General features: G+C 36.5%; 1 pseudogene; it reads left to right on the top strand.

The window, feature by feature from the left end:
• Positions 1-1,822: 1,822 nt before the first annotated feature.
• On the top strand, positions 1,823-3,971 carry LOC113254963 (protein max-like; annotated as a pseudogene).
• Positions 3,972-22,670: the final 18,699 nt, after the last annotated feature.

Here is a 22,670-nt window from a genome sequence, read left to right as displayed (position 1 = left end):
TGGTACTCTATACAGATTTAACTTTCTTCAAATACAATCTTTATCAAGAAAGGGATGAAAATAACTACATATTTTATAGGATATAATGCTTATAAATCAGAATATACCTTAGCTATATCTATATAAAGCATGCTTTTTTAATGATGAATGAAAATCTCTGTTCTGTGTTATTTTATGGAGGTGCTTCTGGCCATGTAAGTATCCAAGAAGGAGAAAACACATCTAACTCACCAGGTCTTTTGGCAAGGAAGACTGACCATCTTGCAGGGGTGGGGAATAAGATAACTAGCCTAGTATAGACATAATGATTGAACACTTAGATTTAAGCAGGCAACTGATACCAGTAAAAATACTATCATTACAATGCACAGCAAACACCTATATTGCAAATTTTGTTGGTGTGGATTTAGATGGAGCTGTTTCCCAACTTATTTCATTTTTAAAAAATCAAGTTTTGTTAAATCTAACACTGGATAGAGCAGTATATATAATCCCATCTATAATCATAGATGAGATTTTTGAATATTTCAAAACAATGAAGCAAGGAACACTCTTACACATGTTGTCATAGGGTAACCCATTCCACACATTTGTAAGGCACTCTTGATATTACCAATCATCATTTCAATGGACATACTCTCTGAGTCAGAAAATGTACTTAGAATATATACTGTAGGTGCAACCACACATATTCATGAAAAAGTAAGTTTAAGAATATCAACGCCAGCATTTTTAAAAGAACAAAACATTAGAAAACCCTAGATGTCATTTAGTAAAGCTGAATAAATTATGGTAATTGATAGAGGAGAATACTATATGTAGCCCCGGGGGGGGGGGGGACTGCTCGCTATGCAGTGTTCCAGGATAAACTTTAAGATGTTTCATTAAACCAAAATAAGGAGGAGAATACTGAATTTAATATAGCACCATTTGTATGAAAATGACATGGGATTGATACAGACCTATCCCTATATAAGTATAAGATAGCCTCTCTCTGCAAGGAATCCCAAAGAGGTGTACTCTGGTCAGAGTAACTCAGAGACTGGGAAAGTAACCAGGAAGAAAGGGAGGGACAGGAAGCAAGAAAATGAATGGAACACATTCTGGAGGGAACTTCCATTCTGGTAAGAACAGAGATGGTGGTCCTCTGGGTAAACACCCAGAGAAGAGAGTCTTCAGTCAAGCGTCTAGTTTTTGTTTAAAAAATAGACATACATTACATATAGCCTTAAATAGACATACATTCAGACTGATTACCTTCTCTTTTCAGCAGGATTAAAGTATAAATGTGAACTTCTTTTGTATTAAGAAGAAAAAGGAAAACTGTCCGGTTTTTCTTCCACAGTGTTCTTTATGTTCACTGCAATCTTGTCTTTTCTCAATCTGACAGGACACACATGTGGTACCTGGTGTGGTGCTTATTCACCAACAGAAGTTCAGAAGAGAACTGGTGTATGGTTGGCACGGACACTGCACCCATCCCGAGGGCTCACCATGGCAATTAAAGTTAATGTTCTCTGATTATTCTTTTGTCTCCTGAAAGTTGACCAGATTGATATTTAAAGAAAATCAGTTTCTCAAGGGTGATGCATTAATCATCAGGATAATGATGATAAATGCAATTTTCTAACGTTACTGAATTTGTCACTAGAGCGAGGAGGTGGTTCTCACCTGTGTTATGTGTGTGTAGCAAGAGAGCTAGTGAGCAATGAGTGAGTGTGTTGTGAGTGGGGGGGGGGCTTGGTTCGTTGTTCTTAACTTCCCCCCTCTCCTCCGCCCCTCCCTGACATGGCTTCAGTGGCTGCTCCCTGGGCCATATGAAATGAGTGACAACGATGACATGGAGGTGGACAGCTATGAAGAGCAACCAAGGTTTCAATCTGCAGCTGACAAACAGGCTCATGATAATGCACTGGAACGAAAACGTAGGGACTACATCAAAGACCATTTCACAGTTTGTGGGACCCTGTTCCATCACTCCAAAGGACAGCAGGCACCCTGGGCCCAAATCCTAGACAAAGCCACAGAGAATATCCAGTATATGTAAAGGAAACACTACACACACCAGCAAGATATTGATGACCTCAAGTGGCAGAATGCTCTTCTGGAACAGCAAGTCCGTGCACTGGAAAGGGCAAGATCAAGTGTCCAACTACCCCTCCTCGGACAATAGCCTCTACACCGCCAAGGGCAGCCCCATCTCTGCCTTTAAGGGAGGCTCGGACTGCAGTTTGGAGTCAGAGCCCAAAGAGCCCCAAAGAAGCAAGAAGCTCCAGATGGGGGATGCCAGCAATACAAACTGTCCGTCTCCTCAATCGTCTTACCCTACTTTTAGTTCATGCTCAGAATCCTCAGAAACATTTAAGGGATTCTTTTTATTTCCTCTTGCTCCCTTTTTATTTTTAATTTTATTTTTACATCAAAGCTCCTGGCCAATAGCTCTCATTTTCCTTCCCCATTTCCACCATTTTTAAAAAATGTTTGCCCTCAGGGATTCCCTGTTACTGCCAGGAATTTTTAAACCCAAACACCCCAAATTGCCAGCTTTTTCTGTGGAGGACAGACAACTGGCTAGACCTCTGAGCACACTGTCCTGACCACCCACTAGCTCCTCCAGCCCTGCTGGCGCATGCCCGAGGACTCCTGCCCCTTCTGCCTTTCCTCCCAGGCCACCCTCACCTCCGTTTGATAGACTTTGTAAATCTGTGGGCTGCTCTACTTTAAGAAGATGACCGGTTTGAAGTAATCAGAATTAACCCCCCTTCTTTTTAATGACTTTTTTTCCCCCTGAAAAGCTATTTATCAGTCCTATTGAAGGACCAGATCCTTGAAAAGTTTGTGGCATAAAAACAAGTGGGGAGAGATTTGCAGAACAGAGACTTTGGCCTGTTTCACTTGTGCTTCTCTCAGTCAGCCTTAGGAAGGGCCGCATGACACGTGTGGTATGTGTGGGGGACAGTGGGCAGCAGTAAAGTGGTAGCTGCCAGGTGTGGGGTGGTGAGGTGGTAGTGGGTGGGATAATAAGGAGGATTGGGTCAGGCAGAGGTTCTGTATTGCGAGCCAGTGATGATGCTTTGATGTTTATTTCCTGCTACTGAATCAGAGTGAACTATCCCTTTTCCTGATGACGTCGGTATTGCAAAGCCACAGAGTCATAAAGTAGTGATCAAATTTTAAAAAATTGTCACTAGGCATTGGTTCCTCTGATAAGATCCAATATTGGAAAGCCCCTCTTTTTCAAAAGTTGTTTCCTTGCCACGTAAAACTGATTGCATGACTGACCTAAACCTGAAGTGGTATTTGCTTCTATTTAGAGGTGGATGGGTAGCTTGGATTCTTAGGGTATCACTCCTCAGCATGTTCTTTATTTTCTCCATGGATAGAAGGTGAAGCTTTTCATTGGCCAGTTTTCCGCTGATCTTCACATCATCCGTAGGTTTTTCTAAATCTTGGGAATGGCTAAATGTAATGCCTGTTGGATTGGATGGACTGAATTTACCACCCCCATTCAGGGTAAGATGGTTTAGCACACATGGCCTGGCCTATTTTTGTGGGTTTGAGTTCTAATGACAGTTCAACTTTCAGGGTATTCCGCACTGTTATTTTGTCCACTAGGTTTATGTGGAACTGCTGATGTTCTGCCTATTCACTGCTGGTAGTAAGGATGGAGAAAGGGTTTCCCCAGTTGTAGCCACTTGGTATATCTTGGTAGTTTCTGGTTTTCATGGATGAAGAAACTTCCCTGGCTGGATGCTTATTATGGTAGGACCACTCCTGTCTTTTGGAAATGGAAACTGGTCCCCAGACTCCTTGTTGTGTTGTGTTGTGTTGTGTTGTGTTGTGATCTTCGTACAGGTTCACCCACCCATACTACCCCTTCCCCATCAGCCTCCCTGGTGTCTCCAGACCAGGTAAAGAAGTCTCAAGTCCAGGGCCAGATCAATCTCCCTTGCTGGTTCAACCAGGTCTAACTGGGTGCTTTAGGCACAGCTCCCATTCAGTCCAGGAGAGGAATGGGCCTACTAGGAATGCCTTCTGTTCCTGGTTTGGCTGTTGGGAAATGCCTGGTCTTTGTCACCTTCTTTTCTTGACAAGAGGATGTAAAACACCTTGGTACTCTGTCCCTCTCATCCCAGGATCTCAAACCAGGCTGTTGTCTTCCTAACAACTTTCAGAGCTCTCCTTTTGTTGTCCCTTTCACTATTTCCAGGATTTTTAGTGGGATTTAGCAGTGAGGATCAGGGAGAAATGGGTATCTGTCACAATGTGCTGCAACTGAGGTTTCAGTAAGTGTTCAGCCACATGTAAGTTTCATGCTGTCTTTCTACAGATGCTCCTGAGAGTCTTCCCTTGAAATGTAATTGCATGGAGCATTAAAAATAAACTTCCAAAGATATTGGATATTATAGTATTATTGACATTCCTTGTCTATAAAAGACCATATTCTAGGAAAGTCTAGAAAATTCAAGGTGATAGCCTGGTAAAGGTAAACAGAGATAAGTGTGGAGCAGCCTCTCTGATTACTATCAAGAGAATGGCTACTGGGTTTCTTAACTCTCATAAATTAAAATATACCTGTTTATCCTGAACCCCTGAGATAGTTTCCTGATCAGGTGAATAGTACTGGCTTGAATATTTACTGTACTATTATAATCACTGTACTAATGACAGATACAGCATATTTATCTTTTATCTTTTAATCCTTTAAAAATCATAACTTATTTCTTACTATTTAACTCAAGTTCTCAATCCCTTAATGAAAGGATAGTTCTCCTATCCAGACATTTTTTCAATCAAGTAGAACAGTCAATCAAGGAGGTAGTCAATTAATTAACAAAACTATTAATTTTATCATGAGCCCTGTTCACAGATCTCAAAGGAAATTATCCAGTATAAAAAATAGGTGAAAGGTATGCTTTGTTTCAAAAGGTTTATCTTTGAGGCAGCTGAAAATATTTTGCTATTTTGCAAATGAGCCAGGATTCTTATTTTTTTTTCTTTTCATAGTCAGCTTTTCATCCTGTCATTTTTACCTCCTTCGAGCAGAAGGTGCTAGTATTGCTTTACATAACACACCAGAAAGTTTAATATAAATGTGACAGAGAGATGCAGAGAAGGCTGACATAGATAGTTTCCAAAAGAAGAAACTATAAAGAGACTGGCTTCCGTGTGGAGTTACTGAAATAATGAAAGATACTAGGTGTGATAATAAAAAATACTGCAAACGTGTCAAGAAAATTTTAGTACTTTGTTTTTTTACACCTGAAACTAGACAATTATAAAACTGAATTTAGGAAACACCAATATTTAAAAAGAATGTAAAAGTAGCCCTGTAAAATGGCCTAAATCAAATTTGGCAAATTTCACCTTATTCTCTTCATAATTAAATAATTGAATGCCTACCTAGTCTTTTTCCTTTAACTTCCCTATTTCTAGATAGATTTAACCTGGCGTGTTCCATCATCATGATTAATTGTGTTCAAATGTTGAGCTCACAAGACTCCAGAAAAGGGGAAGTGAATTCATATTTAATGATCATCTACTATGTACCAGGGATTGAACTAACCACTTTGTATCTCCTCCTCCTTTATTATTATTGTTCACATTTTACAGATGACAACGCGTCTCAGAGAGGTTAAATAATTACTCTTCGACCTCACAACTCAAAATAGAGAATTTCAGATGAAAATCTAGTTCTCTTTCAAAGACCATGCTTTTTCCATTACACCATTCTACTTTCTATTATATCTGATCCTCAAATAACATCATTTACTTTCTTGGTCCTCAAAATTATTTTCTGGCCCTATTAACTGTTAAGTAATAAGTAATTTAGTATTTGTGGAATTCCCTCATTTATAAGCATTGTATATTCATGATAAAGTCTAAGATTAGTACATAGTTGTTCATTTCCATTTAGTTATTCACTTAACGAACACTTATTAAACACCTTTTAAACCACAACATCATGCTGGGGAAATAATAGGAAATCATATTAGCTCTATCCTACCATGTTTCATTATGTACTATCAAAGATAAATTTATCAACAAATAATGATATTATTGAAGAAAAGCTCTAATTAAGAGATATAAGAAATGCTGAGCACCACAAAAAGAAAAAAAATAATTATTAATTTTCAGTATATAGATAAGAGGTCACAGAGAAGGTCACACGGGTTGAGCTTTGAAAGATGAATATGCATGGAATACAGAGAAAGGGTGATCCAAGCAGATGGGGAAACACAAGCAAAGTCACCAGAAACTAAATTGCATGATAAATTCCAGATACAGCAAATGACTTTTTGCTCCTAGGGCTGGAAAAGCATGAGAGAATGTGAAAGGGAAGAGACTGGAGAGATAAATCATGAACAGATTATAAAGGGCATCCTGTATCTGATGAATTATGAAAACTTTAGATGAAGATTTTGAAGGATTTTAAGCAGAAGAATTTTATAATCATATGCATTGCTCCTTACTCTTATACACAGTAGCTCACAACCTAAGTGTTATGATATTTGGATCATCACATTGCATGTTTTTATGCTTACAATGGGTCAGCAAATGTTTTCCTTTACAAAATAAATCAGCGACGTGGTAAGGTTATCCCTTTAGGTCTTTCTCTCTCATTCACACACTCAGATATGCTTTCTTTTTTTTAAAAAAAGATTTTATTTATTTGAGAGAGAGAGAGGGAGAGATAGCAACAGAGATAGTGAGAGAAAGCACAAGTGGGGAGGAGAGGGAGACACAGGCTCCCACTGAGGACGGAGCCCAGTGTGGGGTTGATCCCAGGCCCCTGTGATCATGACCTGAGCTGAAAGTAGATGCTTTACCAATTGAGCCACCCAGGCGCCCCTCAGATATTCTTTCTTATGTAGGAGAAAAAGAGATTAGAGTTAACTAGGTGTTGCACATGACTAGCAGCGTATTTGATCAAATCAGCATTACAACTTGGAATCCTGAACAATGTGTCTCATATGTACATAACCAAAACATTACTGCAGAGAGAAAAAAAAAAAAGAACCAATCCAGTAGAATAGTGAAGACAGGAAGCAGTGAATCAGAGGGGACCGACGATTTCCATTAATAAATATGATTTCCTGTTCTCTATGTTTATATGTGTCCTAATTGTGAAGTCCTTCTCCCTCTCCAAGCCAACAAGTGGACCCAGTTCTTCAGAGCTGGAGCAGGAAACAAAGTTGCCAAGTCCTTGGCTATTGCCACAGGCCTAGCAAGTACATTTGACATTAGTGTCTTGGAGCAACTTGGCAGTCACTCAAGCTCACAGATTGTCCAGGCTCCATGTGTAGGTTTACTTTGAATATCCTACATTGCCTATGTCCAGAATATGTATAAATTGTCCTTCCCATTAATTCATTGTAAGACAATCCTCTCTACTGTCAGTGAACAGCCATATGGATCTGAGACATTGCTCAGTTTCCCCATTTAACCACTTCAGACGAACTGTGTGCTGCCATTTACTCTGCCTCCATTTTGGAATAACGATAGAATCTTGGACTCCTATCAATGAACTTGTGATGTGAGAAGTGTCAGTTAGACCTGACTGAGGTGATGCAAGCAAAATAAATTCAAAATCTGAGCCCAGACAAAGTGAAACACCCCCTTATCACCCTTCCTCCCAAACTGTACAACTATTTAAATTTACTTTTTATACGACCGGGAGGTCATCCTTGCCTCTGAGCTTTCAAGTCCATAGCATGCATGATACAACTGTTCTGACTGTCATGGCCTGGATCCATTTTACAGTAGAGAGAATGAACCATGGTAGTACTTAAAGGGGTATTTTCCTCCATTTTTAAATCCATGTATATTTTATTAGCATTTTTACAAGTAAATAGATAGTAATTAGCACATAAAACTTCAGAGAGAAACCACAAGGGCCTTTGGATATATTACAGAAATCAATTTCTGATATAGCAAGTGATTGGCTGGTTATGGCACATTGATCTCCAGAAAGTTTCTCAAAAAAACGTGAACATTATTTACATTAGTGCTGTTTTAATGATGCTGTGAAAAGAAAGGCGTTCATTTTGGAGCAAAGAGGTGGAATTAACTTTTAAAGGGTAAACCCTTTTGTACCTTGATAAATAAAACTACATCATGGATGATTACAGTTGACCATTAGAGGGACCATGGTGATCACATGGGGCAGGCTTTCGGCTCATAGGAGTGGCCACTGAGGTAGAGAGGATAGTGAAATGGACAATCGGACTATTTTGATTTTATTCCAAACTAAATATCTGTATAGCATGGAACAAGTGATTTCACCTCAATTTCTTTTCTTTATAATGGGGATTATTAATAATGGTGCATAATTATTAAAGCAATTTTAGGGTTGCCAGATAAACTATAGGATACCAAATTACATTTGAATTCAGATAAACAACAAATAATTCAAGTATATCTCCAATATTGCATGGGGTATACCTATAATGAAAAAAAGTTTATCTGAAATTCAGATATAATGGGCATCCAATATTTTTATTGGCTAAATCTGACAACCTGTGAGAATTTTGTGAAATAATGCATATAAAGTCCTTAAGGAAAAGTGCTAAGAATGCAACAATAGTGAATTCAAATAATGCTATTTGTATTATTTTCTTTCTTACCCATCTGTTAAGATGAAGAATACATTATAGTCTGGATTCATTGCTTTCCATAAGGCCATACTGCTATTCTATTACATTTTTAATAAATTATCTCCCACCTAGATTAAAATAGAGACAAATTTCTATACAGCCAGCAACTTTGCTTCAACAGTGATCTGTACGAACCTAGGAAGTATAGAGACATCTTCATATCAAACAGATTGGAACAGAGTAATTAGATAAAGTGATATAAACCAACACACCCATAAAAATTAAGTGTTTCAAATCCTGGGAATGACCATTGGTTTATTTACTTTTCAAAGGTTATTATCTGAGATTATTCATGCCATAGTATTCACTCCCCATTTATTAGTGTGGGTAAATAAAACTTGATTACATGAAATGGACTCCAGAAGCATTTATGTCCTATTTCCTGATTTTAGAAGATTATTCTCAATTCTCATGGTTCAGTCCTTCCAGCACTATTTCATCTAGTAGATTAATTATATAGAACTAGTACTATGTTGTAATAATAGTATTTCCTGTTTGGGTTTTAAAGGGCAATTTAGCATGTAATCTTACATAGCGAAAAATTATGAGTGAGGATAACATATGTCAAAATACCTAGGATTGGAGATATAAATATAGATTACTAGGATAAGAAAAATGTGAGTAGAAAAGATGGTAAAAAAGACACTGTTAAGAGATGTGGAGAGAGAAAGAGGTGTGGGATCTACCCTCCACTCTCCCCAAACTTGCCTAAAAAAATGGCCTGTGCAAGTCAAAAGGAAGAAGACTGACTGCTCTGTTTGGTCTCCTTGTGGCATCAACTGACGTTCTGGGAAATCTTGTCTGGGGAAAGACATGGGATTCCCGGCTAATGTGTCAATGTCGTGAGATGTTGTTGGGGGAGAGGGAGAAGCTGTGCCATTTTAACTTGAGAGCTTCAGTTACCTAAGGTACTTTAAATTAGGGGAAAAAGTACTAACTTTTGTGCAGAAGCTGGACTAAAAGAAGTAGTCATCATACATTAAGTCCCTTTCCTTTTCCTTTGGAATTTTACGTTCTGAAGAGGAAACAGGGAAAACACTGTCCTATTAAATTAAATTTTTATAATATTTCATCTAATATTTATTAAACATGAATCATATTCTACACTCTTGGCTATGTTTTTGTAGATATTATTTCTCGTAACCAAAAATCCTTCTTACGGATACTGTTTCTCCTCTTTCCAGATGAAAAAATGAAGAATTGGCAATATAACTAACCAGGTCACTATTACTCACCTGGTAAAGAACTGGTAAGGCAGATTCAAACTCAGGACTGCCCCACTTCCAAGTTCATTCTTTTCCACTCTACCACCCAGTACTATCTTTATTTTGGCAAAGTGTTTTTAGCTTTTAAAAATTGCTTTAGCAAACTGATATGTGACCCAGAGAGAAGGACGATTTTAATAATCTAGTAAAAGGCAAAAACCATAACCCATGGATTTCCAATTCCATGAACATACTACTTCCCATGATGTGGGGTGTCTTACTATGTGGGTTGGCCTCACAGAGGCCATTGCAATAACTTATTATATAGAATTAAGCAACTAAGCTATATGTTAAGTAATATATACATACCACAAATTTCATACTGACTCATTATGTATATCTAAATAAAATCTAGCTACAAATACAAAAATAGGAAGAAAAAAGCAAGTGTTTTTATTGGACCATCTATTTGAAGTCCTGGAATTTACACGTAAAAATTGCTAGTAATTTTTTTGCCCTTTTATAGGTTTAATGATTCAAAAACTAGTAATTGTGTTATAATACAAAATATGTGGGTGTTTATTTTAGCAACACTGATAATCTAATTTAATTTAAATTCATCAACTTAAATTTCTGCATTCATCATTATCATTCATACAATGAATATAGAAATTTAATTAGAACTCAAAATATTTAAAAGATAATGCCATCAAATAAATTTAAATGTACAGATAGACATATATGAGACTCTTTCTGGAGAAACTACTGACATACTCTTTAGAGTTGAATAATACCAAATGGCTAGTTTTACTGATAATTTCTTTTCTATAAAATTAACTATTTTATTGTCCTCAAATAATGGCATAAGTGTTATGGTGCAGGTACAATCTTATCTCACTCAGCTCTAAAATTGCAGAGAATAAGGATAATAAAAGATTTGTTATGAGCTACGAGATACTAACGTGATTTGATTAATTTACTGATATTAATTTACTTATTAAAGTCTCGTATTTAAGGACAGTAATGCTGATATAATATTTGTTCTACTTTTACATTGAAAGTATTTTTCAAATCACAACTTGGTTTCACCAAATAAAAATGATCATATCCTGGTCCTTGAAAGGTTTTACTGAATGAAACTTTCTGCAACACCAATTGGATGGTTAAGTATTGTAAGAGGACCTGGGCATTTCCCGCTATACCAATGAACCTAGTCCTTCCATCACTGTCACAACTACCTTATTCCTTCAAATCTGTGAGTGTCAAATCTGACTGTCTCTTCTGGGGGAAATTTTTCCACTGAAAGCTGCATCACTTTAAAAGAAGGCATGGGAGTAATCTTCCACAGGGGTTATCTTTATACTTTCAAAACTAGAAAGAGAGACTTCACGGTGGAAATGTTAACAAGCAAAACAAAGAGGTTATAAATATGATCACAAATTAATAACTCCTCACAATAAAAGGAACAAGCATGGAACATCAAATACAGATGCAAGTTATAAAGTGTTTTATTTAAAGATGAAAGATACACCAATCTTAATATGTTCATAAGATTTCTGTCCACTACACGGAATAGAGCACGCAGGCCTTTAGGGGGCTGTCCCCACCCAACTGAGCTGGTACCTGCAGTAGGAGAGCACGTCATTCGTTTCTCCACACTATTTAATCTACCACGAGCTTTCCTGATTTAGTTTCCCTATAGCTTTAAGTAATTTTAACTTTAAGGGAGTTGTAGGAAATGATTTAGGGGATGGCACAGAATATGTCTGTCCTTCATTTCATTGTTAATATTATTGTTGGCATATGTCAATGAGAAAAAAGAGCTAAGAGCCTATTTAGCCGTGAATAATTCCACTACTGAGGTATTAAAATTGTCTGACTCCTTCCCTTCCCTTCTCTTTTTATCCTCTAAACCTTTGGTATTTTTGGAAAATTTCCTTCAAGAATGAAATTACCCAAATAAGATTAAAGCAGGGAACAACTTAAGGTATAAAATAGTCTTTATGACTTGATGCCATCTTATTATTTCTTCCAAAAACTAAACAATATTAATGCTATTCCCTTTTGTGTAGCAATTCAATGATAAAATGAGATGACAGTGTATAAATAAAGGGAGAACATATTATTTATATATTTTTAAAATTTATTTATTATGAGAGAGAGAGCACGAGCGGGTTAGGGGCAGAAGAAGAAGCAGACTCCCCACTGAGCAGAGAGCTGGATGCAGGGTTCGATCCTGGGACTCAGGAATCATGACCTGAGCTGAAAGCAGATGCTTAACTAACCGAACCACCCAGGCACCCCTATTATCTATATTTTTATTACACAATTTTTAAAACTTTCATTCTGGGGATGCCTGGCTAGCTCAGTCAGAGGAGCATGTGACTCATGATCTAGGGGTCATGGGTTTTAGCCCACATTGGGTGTAGAGATCACTTAAATAAATAAACTTAAAACAAATAAATAAACCCTTTATTTTGCTTTTAATTGTCAAATAAAATCTAATAAGATTTGCATGTAAAATAATGCAAGTGGTTTGGGCACGTTTATTTTGTGAACTCACTGTAGCCTAATGGTGCCCCGCTCTATCACTAGAGCTACAGCCCTGATTTAAACATCCTTCCATGAGCAAGAGATTACTGGAGATTAGTGAGCATCCATACTTCCTGTCATCACCAGCCTCCACTCACCTCCATCAACACTTAAGAGATCTCTTATCTTTACCCTTTTCCTTTCTAAGGTACTTCTGTGTCCTGTCACCATGGAAATAGAAAAGGATTGGGTGTTAATAGTGCTGTTTCTATAGAGACAGGAGGTACTGAATAGACTCCCTGGCTTTGTCCCTTGTCTCATGTTGTGAATTATTGGAAAGCCAAATGGATGTACCTTCCACTGAGTGTTCTTTTATATAAAATTTTATAAAATGCTTTATACTTTTAATTCTAAAAGCATTGTTATATATATTTTTTGCTTTTGTTTTTATTAGAGATCACCTGTCAAATTCAATGTTCTCCGGTGTGTTCTGCACTAATTTCATAGAAGACGTATTTCTCTGAATGTATAATGAAATTATGAAGACATGGTGAACTAATAATAAAATGTGTGTTAATGACAATGGTTTCCGTGCCAGCAAATCCCTTTATTCAGTTGCCACTTGCAACTACTCGCTGCCCTATAACTTGTCCAAATAAGCTAACATCTGGGTTTTGCTTTCTAGAAGTTGTGTTTTAGCTGCAAGCAGCACATTTAGGACCCTGGTCAGTGACTGGGTTCAAAGATCTCACTCAGGTACAGGCACAATTTGATCTACACTTGGAGGAATAACTTCAGGCTACAGATGTATCCATTAATAAGCAAGAAGGAAAGTGATGATAACCACACCCATATAAGTGCTGTTTATACGCAGGGCTCTATTACATCTTCCTTCCTTCCCTCCCTCCTTCCCTTCCTTTCCTTCTTCCTTTCTCATTCCTTCCTTTAATCTCTCTTTATATATATATATATAATATATATATATATATATATATTATATATATATATGCAGTCGACGCTTGAATAAAATAGGTTTGAACTGCACGGATTCAATCATATGTGGATTTTTTTAGTACAGTACAGTACTGTAAATCTATTTTCTCTTCTTTATGATTTTCTTTTCCTTAGAAATTAACACATATTTTGTATGTGATAACTGACTGTTCATGTTACCAGTAAGGCTCCAGTCAACAGCAGGCTGTTAGTAGTTAAGTTTTTAGGGAGTCAAAAGGTGGGCAGACTTTTGACTGTGGGGGGGGTTGGCACCCCTAACCTCCATGTTGTTCAAGGGTCAACTGTATAATATAAATATATACATTTAAAAAAAATTTATATCCTATGGAGTAAGAATTCTTTTTTTTTTTTAAGATTTTATTTATTTATTTGACAGAGAGAGAGAGATACAGCCAGCAAGAGAGGGGACACAAGCAGGGGCAGAGGGAGAGGAAGAAGCAGGGCCCTGGGATCACGCCCTGAGCTGAAGGCAGACACTTAACGACTGAGCCACCCAGGCGCCCCTGGAGTAGGAATTATTGAGCTGATTTACACATAATTAAGACTCAAGGGGATTGAGCATATCCAACAAACACACAGTTAGTGATAGTGCTAACAGTTGTTCATTTATTTATTAATTATTCAATATTTATTTAGCATTTATTATGTGTCACTCTACTTCACATTTGGAATGTATCAATGAACAAAAGAGACAAGATGTCCTCATGGAGCATAAATTCTCACAGAAGGACACAGTAACAAGCAAAAAACATAATAAATAAGTTACAAGGTATATTAGAAGAAGATAAATACAATGGGCAACAAAGAAAGAACAGAGTAAAAGGGGCTTGGGTCCAAGGATGTAGGAGAGCAAGGAGCAGAATGAAATGGAAAGTCAAGGTAGTAGCCATAGAGAAACTGAGATCTGAGCCCACTTGAAAGAGACCTAGCTGGCTCCAGAACCCATCTGCTTTCTTTCATTACAGCCACTTCCCTAACGGGCATTGGTTGTTTCCAGTCAAAGTTTGATATTCTTCACCTGAGGTCAGATTGATAATAATAGATAATGAAACAATTTAGAATCATAGACTGGTTGATATTTTTCTAATGAAATGTTTAAAAATTATTGGGGGGGCACCTGAGGGGTTCAGTCAGTGAAGCATCTCCCTTCAGCTCAGGTCATGATCCCAGGGTCCTGGGATCAAGCCCCACATCGGGCTCCCTGCTCAGTGGGGAGTCTGCTTCTCCCTCTGCCTGCCACTCACCCTGCTTATGCTCTTTCTCTCTCTGTCAAATAAATACATAAAATCTTTAAAAAATCAAAATAAAAAATAAAAACTATTGGGGGATGAAAACTTATCTGTAAACTTTATAGAGACATGGCAGGATTGTCTAAACTTTCTCAAATTCTGACATCAAAATTGAGAGTGACAACATAATCTTGAAAAATTAGTTTCTCCTTGGGAATTTTGGTAAGAATCCATTTTTCCCCAAGGCATTATGTAGCCTGGTCTCCAAAAACTCACTGCTTTTACCTTGCTGCTGTGTTTTGGTATTTCTTTGCACAGACAATGATGGCAAACTTTCAATTCCACCTTAGGGATTCTCTCTGTCCTCCCCACCTCCTGAGGTTGAATACTATTCTGTATTCCAGTATCACTGTATGTGTTTTATTTTTTCTTGGCACTAGGTGTGTCGTGACTGAAATTGTGTATACTTGTCTCTCTTCTACTTGTCTCAGATTGTCAGCTACTTAAAATTAAGGCCCATGCCCAAATTATTTATGATATATAATGTATCTATGCCAGTACTTGTATACAGTAAAGGCTCAGTAACACTTAATTATGAAAACATAAGATACAATTTAAAAAGGAGCAAATGAGAATGTATCCAAACTGTAACATTTGACCTAGATTTTGATATTATTCACATCAATTCTTTTATCTTGATACCCCTAGCCTTATTCAGACATTCTTTTCATGTTTGGTCAATCTTAGAGTCAAGATTTCATTATAACTTCCCTAAGGTTGTAATTTTATAATTCACATGTATACAATTGCATAATATTGATTTGTCCTTATCTACTGAAGGAAATAGCACTTAAGTAAAGGTTAAAATATAATTGAAATAACATTAATGACAAAATCACTTCCACATACTTCTGAATATATTGTGTATGAAAGCTAAGCATTCAGATTTTTGAATCACACTGTAGAAGGAGTAAAGCAATTTCTTATAGTACTGCAATTATGGAAGTACTGTTTGTTTGTTTGTTTGTTTGTTTGTTTTTTTAGCTTCTCTACTTCTTAAATATACATATAGTTTTGTATTATTGAGAAAGAACAGGTCTTAAAAATTTTTAATTAAGCACAATACCCATTTTCAGAACAAAACTTCATACAGTAATCATAGATTTAAACTGATACTTTTATAATTTATACTTTAACAGAAGTCATCTAATCTGATGTGATTGGAACTTGTGTAGTTGCTCGGGTAATTAAAAAAGAACAACAAACAACAAACCACCAAAACAAGCATCAGTTAAAACAAGAAACATTTTTTTAAAAAATACACAATACTAAATATTAAATAAGGAATATAAAAGAACAATTATTAACTATTTTTTTAGAAAGGATAGAGGCACAGAGGCTTACTGGAAAGCATCTACTAGAAGCCAGCATTTCAGGCAGAATAGATGGATCTGCCAATATGTTTTTAAATAAGGGAGAGATTTCTATGACATGTCAGTAAGTCATAGAACAGAGAGGAGATACTGTATTATATTAATGACTAACTACATTTTAAAAGTAGGTAATTTTGAATTTTTAACTGTATTATTTCTGGTATGAAATGTTTCAACTTTTAAAACCCTGATGTGCTAGAGCCAAGGAACTTCCTGGTACGACATGTCTTCTTCATTGGTTTTGCCCAATGGATGGTGCATTTTTGGCTCAGACTTCTTCTGAGATGTACTTTGCCCACAATTTTCCTGATAATTACAGCAGGAAGAGAGTGTGCAGGAGGACGAAATGAAACCTGCTCAGTGCTTTACAATACCCAGAGACAGCAAAATTCTGTAGCAGATATTGTTGACTGTATTGGACACAGAGGATCTATACAACTTCTGGGAAATTAAGAATAGAAACAGAAAAACAAAACAATATATATATATATATTTTTTTACTTGAAGTGTGAACTTTTTGCAACCATGACCCTACTTGTCTGCAAAGCAAAAACCTACCTCCAGATAAAACATAGCAGGCCCAAAACGGCATGCAACACAGAAAATAATAAACAAAACCTACATCAGGAGAAGAGGAATTTAGATGGAACAAGAACAAAAACAATTTCCTTAAAATAAAAACAATCAACTAGCTACGTATTTCTCCACTCCCTGGGAATAGGAAAGTTACTCAGTAGAACAATGAAAGGTTAACAGCAGAACCCTATTGCACCATATTTGTAGCTTCCCAACACACATTTTTATGTTTAAGTTTATGGCTTGTAAACTCTATGTAATTCTCATTATTTAAAATGTGCTTGGTTACTTTCAATTAATCCCCTTGTAGCTTTACAAAGCCTTATTCTAGAGCAGTTTTCACTGATCACAAATGAGGTTCTCGTCAGCACCCCAACATCCAGAATGGTGCCCGGCGGGACTTGAAGGTTACAGAAAGGTTTTGGGAAACAAGCATTCCCCAAAGCTTATCAAAATATGGGTGGGACACACATGTTTTCTAATGACTTCTATTTATTTTCTTCTAAGATATCTCATATAGAGTCAAGCTTTACCAATAAATAAACTTTAGTTTCCTTCTCTATAACATGGGTACAGTAATAGACACTCCAATATATGACTGAGGGCCCTATCCTCTATAGTCTTTTTTTCTGAACAAAATTGTCCTAATTTGGATAATAAATTATATGGTAACTCTGCAATTATGAGGGGAAAAAAACTTGCAAATGGCTTTAGTGTTTAAATATCTTCTCTCCATGGGAATTAAATAAATATGTATTGGTTATTTCCCTTTTCTACACTGAAATACTGCTAAGATCCAAACACAAATAACATTTCCTTATATATGTGTCCCCTAAGTAGTGTTTAAATGTTTAATAGGACCTAATATGTGCACAAGGTGAACGATTACATAACCTATCCACAAGAACCTCTGTACCCTAATAGGTAGTTTGCTATTTGTCACTGTCATTTGGCAGGCAAGGTTTCCACAACTAGGAAGAGAAACAGCACTTAGACATCCGGTCTGTTCTATTCAAACCGTACTACAAACACTTTTGACTATATTCACAACAGCAATAATAGATAGAGTTATATAGCACTTGTCTTGAGGATAAATTGCTTCAATTATTTTATTCTCAGAAACAATAAGAGTCACTCTGATGATATTAGGCAGTTACGAAAAACAACATCATTTTCACTCTTCAGATTATTTCACCAATCATAGAGGACTTCTCGCAATGCAATTTTACAAAGGTAGTCCTAAAGACTTAATGTTTTTCTCTTTGTTTTCTCTCCGGTCTTTTTTTCAGTAAAGTTGAGCTTAGAATGAGTTCTAGCCTGTCTCCCTCTTGTAATATTCTTGAATAAAGTCTTCCTTGTCTAATTTTACTATCCGGGTTAATGTACTTCACATAATAATCCACATATCTAAAAATACAGGTCATTTATCTTTTAAGGTTTCAGCAAGTTAGCCACCTTACTGTGCCTGTCTCAAAGCAGACCTTCAAAACCATTTGTTGACAGGACGACTAAGCAGTTCTAGGCAGGGCCAATTCTGTAATGTAATGACCAAGGTGAAGCATGTCAAAGGAATTCTTCAAGTGTGTTCAATTAATAGCAGTATTTAGGACGACTTACTCTTTGGCTGGAACTTAAGATTTTGTATTAAACAGAAGACTGATTTTGCAACAACTGTATTTATAACTTAGTATAAAGTGAAAAGTGTTTAATGAATTTGATTCTATGACTAAACACTTTATTCATTGAATTAAAAATAAAGCATCTCGGTTCCCTGCTGTTCTTTCTTATGATTTCCAGTCAGTACAATGTTTATGCTTTATCTGGTGTGGTATTTGCTTTCATCTGAAGACCGTTAAAGGCCCCTGTCCATTTCTCTTCATAAGCACAGAATTTGAAAACAAATCGTTAGACAACACCACCTTGAGTAGGTTGAAAACAAAGCACTTCTGGGCGTGCATTCAACAGACTTCCAGCTCAGAACAAAAAAATAGATCTCAGTAGCTGCTTTGTAAAAGCCTTCTATTTCAGTAGTTTCTTTGTGTTCGGCTCTTTACCACAGAATGAATCCACTTGGAATACTTCATAACAAATGGAGTCAGAAGGAAGGAGAGCGAGGATTCCTTTTATTCCAATGAAATAAGACATTCATAATCCTCTTAAAGAAAATTTTTGTAAATATGCCTATTCCTCATAGTAGCACTGCTTTCCTTATATATTTATTTGATTATAAATTAATTAATGAATATGATCATGATTATTTCTGGCTCCGAAGTTTCTCTGATTGGGCTGGAACAGCGCTTTACCTCATGTTCAGAAATAATTGGGTCCAAAAATGAAACAAAAAGAGAAAATGCTTTTTAGGTTAATATATCCACTTGGTAAACATTTTCTGAAGGGAGATGAGAAGTCACTGAAATATTTCCAATTACCTTCTTTTAAAGTAGACATTTGGTGAGACCTCGTGACATCATGTTTATTTACTTTAATGACAAAGGCCTCTTAACCTTCGTTTTATGGTAGTATTATGGCTTGATGTCTTTTAAATTTGAATGAATCTTCATTTACACTGACAGAAACTAGCGTAGTAAGGACAAAATGCATTTCAACAAAGGCAGTATTCCCCTTTGAGAATGCTATTGTTTGGGGAACGCACTTTACTAGACACATGCTTATACGAAATACAATCCTATGTTCCCTTCTGAAAAGCAGAGTTTGAGTGAGATTGGGGGACGAGTCTCCATAGTATGTAAAAGTATTTCAACTCCCAGGTTGAAGATTATTACGTCAAACGATTTTTCCTCCTCAGACTGGGCTTCCACATGTGCGAAAGACGCCTGTGCTACGGACAAAGTGGCTAATAAGGAGCACTTGTGGAAAACTAGGGTGGCTGATCTAAAGCAATGATCTATTATTTCTACCTTTTTTCTTCAGGTGAAGTTTTCTTCAACACCATATTCTGGCATTTAGGGAAATAAACGAGGGACGGTTTACGATTGGGCTGAGCAATTGAGACCGAACAGTAGCATGCTATTTGAGGTCAGTCTGGCTCAGAGTTAAAGGTGCTAAGCCAGATCAGGATAGATTTTGAACAGGAAACTTATTTCATGGGGATTTGGGAAACACAGAGGGAGAGGACTGCACTTCCAATCTTGGTACAAGGAGAGCTCTTGCACACTAATAAGTGGCTACTAGATGGGTGGCAGCCCTGACTCAAAGCCAGAAAGAATGAGAGCACATGGAAGATCATAGAATTCAAAAAGGTGTGTTTGTGTGTAAACATATTAATTAAAAGTGCTTTCATTTTGTCCTCAACTTATATAAGGCAAGTGGTATTATAATCACCTGTTTGTCAACCAGAATTTATGAAAACTGAAGCACTAACAGAGAAAGGTAGATGAGGGGGAAAAAATCACAAGTAATAGGGCTGGATTGGGGACTGCATGAAAACCAATAATCCAGAAGTCTAAAAAATCGAGATCTAAAAATTCCATCCTTGAAAGGAGGAAAAATTCACCAAATCTAGACAATGCTATTAATTTGTCCTAGCCCCAAGACTGTTCATTACAACTGATCTCAACTATTCTTCCTCAAATGATTTAGCAAGCCTTAAAGATTAACCTGTCTTTCAACCACAAGATTTTGACTGACCTTTGGTTGGCTTTTGTCTGTTGAGCATCTTGAAATCTTGAAATCCACAGATATGGAAAGTCCTTAAGACTGATCAGTACAACCCAGCACCAACTTATTAATTACTCAAAGTTGTTTTGCAGTTTGGAGTTTTGGCAAAGAGTCAGGCATTCAATATTGCTGTAAAAGTTTTGTCAATATAAATAAAGAATGTCCCCAAAAGGGTGCTGGGATTCCTACCAAAGTCTTGGACAATTATTCCTAATTGGATTATAGTAAAGATAGTACAAAGAAGAGCCTATACTTAATTCAATATATTTATATTCTAATTAGGTCCCTTGAGCTATTAATCTTTAGGTGGTGTGATATCATGATTATCAACATGAGGAGTCAAGATATTTTAATATTCCAATATAGAATTTCTTAACCAGTCCTGGTTTGGCACTGGAAGAATACATATTTATTTTATCTAACTTTCCAAACCCTGAATCCATATAAATAAAAGCTAGAATCATACCGTTGCTTTCATGTATGCTGCAACAGTGTTGCTTTGAGTTGCCCTGGAGAGAATGAGAAAACAGTAAGTACCCATTATTACACAAATATTTGTAATTAGCATCAATAATTTTCTGCACATCAGTGGATCCCTCTGAAGTGCTTTAAAGTTTTATTTATTGTTGTTTTTGTTTTTTATTTATTTGTTATTGTTTATTTATTGTTATTTTTTATTTATTGTTGTTTTTATTGTTGTTTTTAATTTAGTCAACTGTGTTCCTTTTTATCTTTTCCAGACTATTTACATGAATAGCAGGTTTTAACTATAGGCACCTAGCAAAAATATTTCTGAAAGAGGAAATACAAAGAAATAAGACATTTTAAAATTATCTATCTGGACCAGAATAATCACATTTCCCTGTGATACTCTAGCCTACCTTTAAAAGATCATCAGTGGAGGATCTACATCTTCAAAAAATAATTTATTCTAGTATTACAAACTCTCACACACAACTATCAACACAAGTGGAATTATTACAAAAATGATGACTCTTTGATCCATGAAACATCTCTTTATTGACACATTAACAAATATTTATTGAGCTGCTTCTACCAGGTATTATATCCCTGTTGACTTTATATTTTAGTAGAGAATACGGAACAATAAAAAAAACAAGGCCTAGGGGATTAGTGCAAACTATCTCACCTACATGAGATAAAAATGATTGGGTAAAAAAACCAAAAAACAAAAACAAAAAAAAGGATTGGGTGAAAAGCTCTCAGTTTTTCCCTATTGAGAATGATATTCACTGTGGGTTTTTCATAGATGGCTTTTATGATATTGAGTTACGTACCCTCTATCCCTATACTGTGGAGAGTTTTAATCAAGAAAGGATGCTGTACTTTGTCAAATGTTTTTTTTGCATCTATTGAGAGGATCATATGATTTTTTTTTTAAAGATTTTATTTATTCATTTGGGAGAGAGAGAGACAGAGAGAGGGAACATAAGCAGGGGGAGTGGGAGAGGAAGAAGCAGGTTCCCAGCAGAGGAGCCCGATGTGGGGCTCGATCCCAGAACACCGGGATCACGCCCTGAGCCGAAGGCAAACGCTTAACGACTGAGCCACCCAGGCGCCCCGGATCATATGATTCTTGTCCTCTCTTTTATTTACGTAGTGTATCACATTGATTGATTTGCAGATATTGAACCAACCCAGCAGGCCTGGAGTAAATACCACTTGGTCGTGAATAATAATCCTTTCAATGTACTGTTGGATCCTATTGGCTAGTATTTTGGTGAGAATTTTTGCATCCATGTTCACTGGGGATATTGGTCTGTAATTCTCCTTTTAGTGGGGTCTTTGTCTGGTTTTGGGGATCAAGGTAATGCTGGCTTCATAAAAAGAGTTTGGAAGTTTTCCTTCCATTTCAACTTTTTTGAAACAGCTTCAGAAGAATAGATTTAATTTTTCTTTAAATGTTTGGTAGAATTCCCCTGGGAAGCCGTCTGGCCCTGGGCTCTTGTTTGTTGGGAGATTTTTGATGACTGCTTCAATTTCCTTGTTGGTTATGGGTCTATTCAGGCTTTCTATTTCTTCCTGTTTCAGTTTTGGTAGTTTATATGTCTCCAGGAATGCATCCATTTCTTCCAGATCGTCTAATTTGTTGGCATATAGTTGCTCATAATATGTTCTTATAATTGTTTGTATTTCTTCGGTGTTGGTTGTGATCTCTTTCATTCATGATTTTATTTATATGGGTCCTTTCTCTTTTCTTTTTGATAAGTCTGGCCAGAGGTTTATCAATTTTATTAATTCTTTCAAAGAACCAGCTCCTAGTTTCATTGATCTGTTCTACTGTTCTTCTGGTGTGTATTTCATTGATTTCTGCTCTAATCTTTA

Source organism: Ursus arctos, unplaced genomic scaffold, assembly GCF_023065955.2.
Source record: "Ursus arctos isolate Adak ecotype North America unplaced genomic scaffold, UrsArc2.0 scaffold_5, whole genome shotgun sequence".
In the NCBI taxonomy this organism is placed as follows: Eukaryota; Metazoa; Chordata; class Mammalia; order Carnivora; family Ursidae; genus Ursus; species Ursus arctos.
This window is presented reverse-complemented; position numbering and strand designations above follow the sequence as displayed.